This window comes from Oncorhynchus keta, chromosome 1 (genome assembly GCF_023373465.1).
Source record: "Oncorhynchus keta strain PuntledgeMale-10-30-2019 chromosome 1, Oket_V2, whole genome shotgun sequence".
Taxonomy (NCBI): Eukaryota; Metazoa; Chordata; class Actinopteri; order Salmoniformes; family Salmonidae; genus Oncorhynchus; species Oncorhynchus keta.
Window position 1 is genome coordinate 21,073,841 of NC_068421.1, and position 7,500 is coordinate 21,081,340.

General features: G+C 46.2%; 1 protein-coding gene across 1 annotated transcript in view; it reads right to left on the reverse strand.

The window, feature by feature from the left end:
- The window catches only part of LOC118394753 (RNA-binding protein Musashi homolog 2-like), a 413,238-nt gene that overhangs the window by 248,094 nt on the left and 157,644 nt on the right, over window positions 1-7,500 (reverse strand). The window lies entirely within an intron of this gene.

Sequence of the window (7,500 nt, forward strand, 5' to 3'; positions counted from 1 at the left end):
AGAGATAGAGAGAGCGAACAGAGAGAGAGAGACAGATATATTATATATAGATATAAAGCATACAGATAGCAAACAAGATATATTTTAGAGAGATTGCGAACATAGAGAGAAATGCATATTAGATATATAGAACAGAGAGAGAGAGAGATAGAAAGAGAGAGAGAGAAACAGAGATGCATAGAGAACAGAGAGACATAGAGATAAGAACATAGAAACAGAGAGAGAGAGAGAGAGAGCGAACAGAGAGAGAGAACAGAGAGAGAGAGAACAGAGAGAGAGAGAGAGAGAGAGAGAGAGAACAGAGAGAGAGAACAGAGAGAGAGAGAGCGAACAGAGAGAGAGACAGAGAGTGAACAGAGAGAGAGAACAGAGAGAGAGAGAACAGAGAGAGAGAGAACAGAGAGAGAGAACAGAGAGAGAGAGAGAACAGAGAGAGAACAGAGAGAGAGAACAGAAGAGAGAGAGAGAACAGAGAGAGAGAGAAAACAGAGAGAGAGAGAGAAACAGAGAGAGAGAACAGAGACAGAGAGAGAGAACAGAGAGAGAGAGAGAGAGAGCGAACAGAGAGAGAGAACAGAGAGAGAGAACAGAGAGAGAGAACAGAGAGCGAGACAGAGAGAGCGAACAGAGAGAGAGAGAGAGAACAGAGAGAGCGAAGAGAGAGAGAGAGAGAACAGAGAGAGAGAGAGAGGAGAGGAGAGAACAGAGAGAGAGAGGACAGAGAGAGAGAGAGAACAGAGAGAGAGAGAGAACAGAGAGAGAACAGAGAGAGAACAGAGAGAGAGAGAGAACAGAGAGAGAGAGACAGAGAGAGAACAGAGAGAGAGAGAGAGAAAGAGAGAACAGAGAGAACAGAGAGAGAGAGAACAGAGAGAGAGAGAGAACAGAGAGAGAGAACAGAGAGAGAGAGAACAGAGAGAGAGAGAGAGAAGAGAGAACAGAGAGAGAGAACAGAGAGAGAGAGAGAACAGAGAGAGAGAACAGAGAGAGAGAGAGAAAAGAGAGAGAGAGAGAGAGAACAGAGAGAGAGAGAACAGAGAGAGAGAGAGAGAACAGAGAGAGAGAACAGAGAGAGAGAGAGATAGAACAGAGAGAGAGAGAACAGAGAGAGAGAGAACAGAGAGAGAGAAGAGAGAGAGAGAGAGAAGAACAGAGAGAGAGAACAGAGAGAGAGAGAGAGCAGAGAGAGAACAGAGAGAGAACAGAGAGAGAGAACAGAGAGAGAGAGAGAACATAGAGAGAGGGAGAGAACAGAGAGAGGGAGAGAACAGAGAGAGAACAGAGAGAGAGAGAGAGAAACAGAGAGAGGGAGAGAGAGAGAGAAGAAGAGAGAGAGAACAGAGAACAGAGAGAGAGAGAACAGAGAGAGAGAGAACAGAGAGAGAGGGAGAGAACAGAGAGAGAGAACAGAGAGAGAGAACAGAGGAGAGAGAGAACAGAGAACAGAGAGAACAGAGAGAGAGAACAGAGAGAGAGAGAGAAGAACAGAGAGAGAGAGAGAACAGAGAGAGAGAGAGAACAGAGAGAGAGAGAACAGAGAGTGAGAACAGAGAGAGAGAGAACAGAGAGAACAGAGAGAGAGAGAACAGAGAGAGAGAACAGAGAGAGAGAGAGAGAGAACAGAGAGATAGAGAGAGAACAGAGAGAGCGAGAAGCGAGAGAACAGAGAGAGCGAGACAGAGGGAGAGAGAACAGAGAGAGAGAACAGTGAAAGAGAGAGAGAGAGAACAGAGAGAGAGAGCTTTAACAGAAAGAGAGAGAGAGAGAACAGAGAGAGAACAGAGAGAGAGAGAACAGAAGAGAGAGAGCAGAGAGAGAGAGAACAGAGAGAGAGAGAGAACAGAGAGAGAGAACAGAGAGAGAGAGAAGAAGAGAGAGAGAGAGAAAACAGAGAGAGAGAACAGAGAGAGAGAACAGAGAGAGAGAGAGCAGAGAGAGAGAGAACAGAGAGAGAGAGAACGAGAGAAAGAGAGAGAGAGAACAGAGAGAGAGAACAGAGAGAGAGACAGAGAGAGAGAGAGAGAGAACAGTGAGAGAGAACAGAGAGAACAGAGAGAGAGAGAGCGAACAGAGAGAGAGAGAGAACAGAGAGAGAACAGAGAACAGAGAGAACAGAGAGAGAGAACAGAGAAAAGAGAGAGAGAGAACAGAGAGAGAGAGAGAGAGAGAGAGAGAGAGAGAGAGAGAGAGAGAGAGAGAGAGAGAGAGAGAGAACAGAGAGAGAGCGAACAGAGAGAGAGAGAGAACAGAGAGAGAGGGAGAACAGAGAGAGAGAGAGAGAGAGAGAGGGAACAGAGAGAGAGAGAGCAGAACAGAGAGAGCAGAGAAAGAGGAGAGAGATATATAGAGATATAGAGATAAGATAGAGAGAGAAGCTTAACAGATAGAGAGCAGAGATATATATATAGAAAGAGGAGAGATATATATATAACAGAGAGAGAAGAACAGAGAGAGAGAACAGAGAGAGAGAGAGAGAACAGAGAGAGAGAGAGAGAGCAGAACAGAGAGAGCGAACAGAGAGAGAGAGTTTCTAACAGAACAGAGAGAGAGAACAGAGAGAGACAGAGAGAGAGAGAGAGCGAGACAGAGAGAGAGAGAGAGAACAGAGAGAGAGAACAGAGAGAGAACAGAGAGAGAGAGAGAACAGAGAGAGAGAACAGAGAGAGCGAACAGAGAGAGAGAGAGAGAGAACAGAGAGAGAGAACAGAGAGAGAGAGAGAGAGACAGAGAGAGAACAGAGAGAGAGGGGAGAGAGAGAGAGAGAGAGAAGAGAGAGAGAGAGAGAGAGAGAGAGAGAGGGGGAGAAAAGAGAGAGAGAGAGAGAGGGAGAGAGAGAGAGAGAGAGAGAGAGAACAGAGAGACAGAGAGAGAACAGAGAGAGAGAAGAGAACAAGAGAGAGAGAGAGAACAGAGAGAGAGAGAGAACAGAGAGAGAGAGAGCGACAGAGAGAGAGAGCGAACAGAGAGAGAGAACAGAGAGACAGAACAGAGAGATAGAGAGAGAGAGACAGAGAGAGAGAGAACAGAGAGAGAGAGAACAGAGGGGGAGAGAGAGAGCAGGGAGAGAGAGAGGGGGAGAAAGAGAGAGAGAAGGGAGAGAGAGAGGAGGAGAAAGAGAGAGAGAAGGAGAGAGAGAGAGAGGGGGGAGGGAGAAAGAGAGAGAGAGAGAGAGAGAGGGGGGAGAGAAAGAGAGAGAGAGAGAGGGGGAGAGGAGAGAGAGAACAGAGAGAGAGAGAGAGAGAGAACAGAGGGAGAGAAAGAAAGAGAGAGAGAACAGAGAAGAACAGAAGAGAGAGCGAACAGAGAGAAGAGAGAGAGAGAACAGAAAGAGAGAGAGCAGAGAGAGAGAGAATAGAGAGAGAGAGAACAGAAGAGAGAGAGAGCACAGAGAGAGAGAGAGAGAACAGAGAGAGAGAACAGAGAGAGAGAGAACAGAGAGAGGAGAGAGAGAACAGAGAGAGAGAGAACAGAGAGAGAGAGAGCAGAGAAAGAGAGAGAGAGAGGAGAGAGAGGAGGAGAGAGGAAGAGAGAGAGGGGGGAGAACAGAGAGAGAGAGAGGGAGAGAGAGAGAGAGAGAGAGAAAGAGGAGAGAGGGGGGAGAGACAGAGAGAACAGAACAGAGAAAGAGAGAGAAGAGAGGAGAGAGAACAGAGAGAGAGAGAGAGAACAGAGAGAGAGAGAGAACAGAGAAAGAGAGAGAGAACAGAGAGAGAACAAACAGAAAGAGAGAGAGAGAACAGAGAACAGAGAGAGAGAGCGAACAGAGAAAGAGAGAGAGAGAACAGAAAGAGAGAGAGCAGAGAGAGAGAGAGAACAGAGAGAGAGAGAACAGAGAGAGAGAACAGAGAGAGAGAACAGAGGAGAGAGAGAGAAGAGAGAGAGAGAGAGAGAGAGCAGAGGAGGACAGAGAGAGAGAGAACAGAGAGAGAGAGAACAGAGAGAGAACAGAAGAGAGAGAGAGAACAGAAACAGAGAGAGAGAACAGAGAGAGAACAGAGAGAGAGAGAGAGAGAACAGAGAGAGAGAGAACAGAGAGAGAGAGAGAGAGAGACAGAGAGAGAGAACAGAGAGAGAGAGAGAGAGAGAGAGAGAGAGAGAGAGAGAGAGAACAGAGAGAGAGAGAGAGAGAGCGAACAGAGAGAGAGAGGGAGAAACAGAGAGATATACAGAGAGAGATATATATAGAACATAGATAGAGAGAACAGAGAGAGAGAGAACAGATACATAAGAGATAGAGATAATATTTTTAATAAAGAGATATATAGAACAGAGAGAGAGAACAGAGAGAGAATATAGAGACAGAGAGAACAGAGAGAGAGAGAACAGAACAGAGAGAGAGAACAGAGAGAGAGAGAGCGAACAGAGAGAGAGAGCGAACAGAGAGAGAAGAGAGACCAACAGAGAGAGCGAACAGAGAGAGAGAGAGAGAGAGAGAACAGAGAGAGAGAGCAGAGAGAGAGAGAGAACAGAGAGAGAGAACAGAGAGAGAACAGAAAGAGAGACAGAGAGAGAGAACAGAGAGAGAGAGAACAGAGAGAGAGAGAGAGAGAGAGAGAACAGAGAGAGAGAGAACAGAGAGAGAGAGAGAAGAGAGAGAGAGAGGAGAGAGAGAACAGAGAGAGAGAGAGAGAGAGAAGAGAGAGAGAGAACAGAGAGAGAGAGAGAGAGAGAGAGAAATAGAGAGAGAAAGAGAACAGAGAGAGAGAGAACAGAGAAAGAGAGAGAGAGAGAACAGAGAGAGAGAGAACAGAGAGAGAGAACAGAGAGAGAGAGAGATAACAGAGAGAGAGAGAGCGAACAGAGAGAGAGATAGAGAGAGAGAACAGAGAAAGAGAGAGAGAACAGAGAGAGAGGGAGAGAGAAGGGAGAGAACAGAGAGAGAGAGAGAGAGAGAGGAGAGAGAAAGAGAGAGAGAAGAGAGAGAGAGAACAGAGAGAGAGAGAACAGAGAGAGAGAACAGAGAGAGAGAGAGAGAACAGAGAGAGAGAGAGAACAGAAAAGAGAGAGAAGCGAACAGAGAGAGAGAGCTAACAGGAGAGAACAGAGAGAGAGAGAACAGAGGGGAGAGAACAGAGAGAGAGAGAAGAGAGAGAACAGAGAGAGAGATATTTTAGAGAGAGAACAGAGAGAGAGAGAACAGAAAGAGAGAGAGAGAACAGAGAGAGAGCGAACAGAGAGAGAGAGAGAACAGAGAGAGAGGGAGAGAGCGAACAGAGTGAGCAAGAGAGGTGAGAGAGAACAGATATAGAGAGAGAACATAGAGAGAGAACAGAGAGAGAGAGAGATAACAGAGAGAGAGGGAGAGAGAGAACAGAGAGAGAGAGAGAAAAGAGAGAGAGAGAACAGAGAGAGAGGGATAGAGAACAGAAAAGAGAGAGAGAGAACAGAGAGAGAGAGAGAGAGGGAGAGAGAGAGAGAGAGAGGGGAGAGAGAAGAGAGAGAGAGAGAACAGAGAGAGAGAGAGAACAGAGAGAGAGAGAGAAAGAGAGAGAGAACAGAGAGAGAGAACAGAGAGAGAACAGAGAGAGAGCGAACAGAGAGAGAGAGAGAGAGAGAGAGAACAGAGAAGAGAGAGAGAGAGAGAACAGAGAAAGAGAGAGAGAGAACAGAAAGAGAGAGAGAGCAGAGAGAGAGAACAGAGAGAGAGCAGAGAGAGAGAAACAGAGAAGAGAGAGAGAAACAGAGAGAGAGAGAAAGAGAGAGAGAGAACAGAGAGAGAGAACAGAGAGATATATATAGCGGGAGAGAGAGAGAACAGAGAGAGAGAGAGAGAACATAGAGAGAACAGAGATATATAGCGAACAGAGAGAGGGGAGAGAGAGAACAGAGAGAGAGAACAGAGAGAGAGAGAACAGAGAGAGAGAGGAGAGAAGAGAGGAGAGAGAGAGGGGGAGAGAGAACAGAAAGAGAGAGAGAGCGAACAGAGAGAGCGAACAGAGAGAGAGAGAGCGAACAGAGAGAGGACAGAGAGAGAGAGAACAGAGAGAGAGAGAACAGAGAGAGAGAGAACAGAGAAAGAGAGAGAGAGAACAGAGAGAGAGAACAGAGAGAGAGAGAACAGAGAAGAGAGAGAGAACAGAGAGAGAGAGAGAACAGAGAGAGAGAGAGAGAGAGAGAAAAGAGAGAGAGGACAGAAGAGAGAGAACAGAGAGAGAGAGAGAGAGAACAGAGAGAGAGAACAGAGAGAGAGAACAGAGAGAGAGAGAGAACAGAGAGAGAGAACAGAGAGAGAGAGAGAGAAAGATATATAGAGAGAGAGATATAGAGGGAGAGAGAGAGAGAACAGAGAGAGAGAGAGAACAGAGAGAGAGAACAGAGAGAGATACAGAGAGCGAACAGAGAGAGAGAGAGAAACAGAGAGAGACAGAGAGAGAGAACAGAGAGAGAGAGAGAACAGAGAGAGAGAACAGAGAGAGAGAGAGAGAGAACAGAGAGAGAGAGAGAGAACAGAGAGAGAACAGAGAGAAGAGAGAGAGAGAGAGAACAGAGAGAGAGAGAGAGAGAGAACAGAGAGAGAGAACAGAGAGAACAGAGAGAGCGAACAGAGAGAGAGAACAGAGAAGAGAACAGAGAGAGAGAGAACAGAGAGAGAGAGAGAACAGAGAGAGAGAGAGAGAACAGAGAGAGAACAGAGAGAGAGAGCGAACAGAGAGAGAGAACAGAGAGAGAGAGAGAGATAGAACAGAGAGAACAGAGAGAGATAGAGATATAGAACAGAGAGAGAACAGAGAGAGAGAGAGCGAACAGAGAGAGAGAACAGAGAGAGAGAGAACAGAGAGAGAGAGAGAGAACAGAGAGAGAGAACAGAGATAAACAGAGAGAGAGAGAACACAGAGAGAACAGAGAGAGAGAGAGAGAGAGAGAGAGAACAGAGAGAGAGAGAACAGAGAGAGAGAGAGAACAGAGAGAGAGAACAGAGAAAGAGAGAGAGAGAGAGAACAGAGAGAGAGAACAGAGAGAGAGAGAGAACAGAGAGAGAGAGAACGAAAGAGAGAGAACAGAGAGAGAGACAGAGAGAGAGAGAGAGAACAGAGAGAGAGAGAACAGAGAGAGAGAGAACAGAGAGAGAGAGAGAGAGAGAGAGAGAGAGAGAGAGAGAACAGAGAGAGAGAGAGAGAACAGAGAGAGAGAACAGAACAGAGAGAGAGAACAGAGAGCAAGACAGAGAGAGAGAGAGAACAGAGAGAGAGAACAGAGAGAGAGAGAGAACAGAGAGAGAGAACAGAGAGAGAGGGAGAGAACAGAGAGCGAACAGAGAGAGAGAGAACAGAGAGAGAGAAGCATATGAAAGAGAGAGAGAGAGAACAGAGAGAGAGAATAGAGAGAGAACAGAGATATAGATATAGCATATATATATATATAGATATATATAGATATATAACAGATAGAGCGAACAGAGAGAGATATATATATATATAGAGATATATATAACAGAGAGAGAGAACAGAGAGAGAGAACAGAGAGAGAGCGAGAGAGGGGAGAGAGAACAGAGAGAGAGAG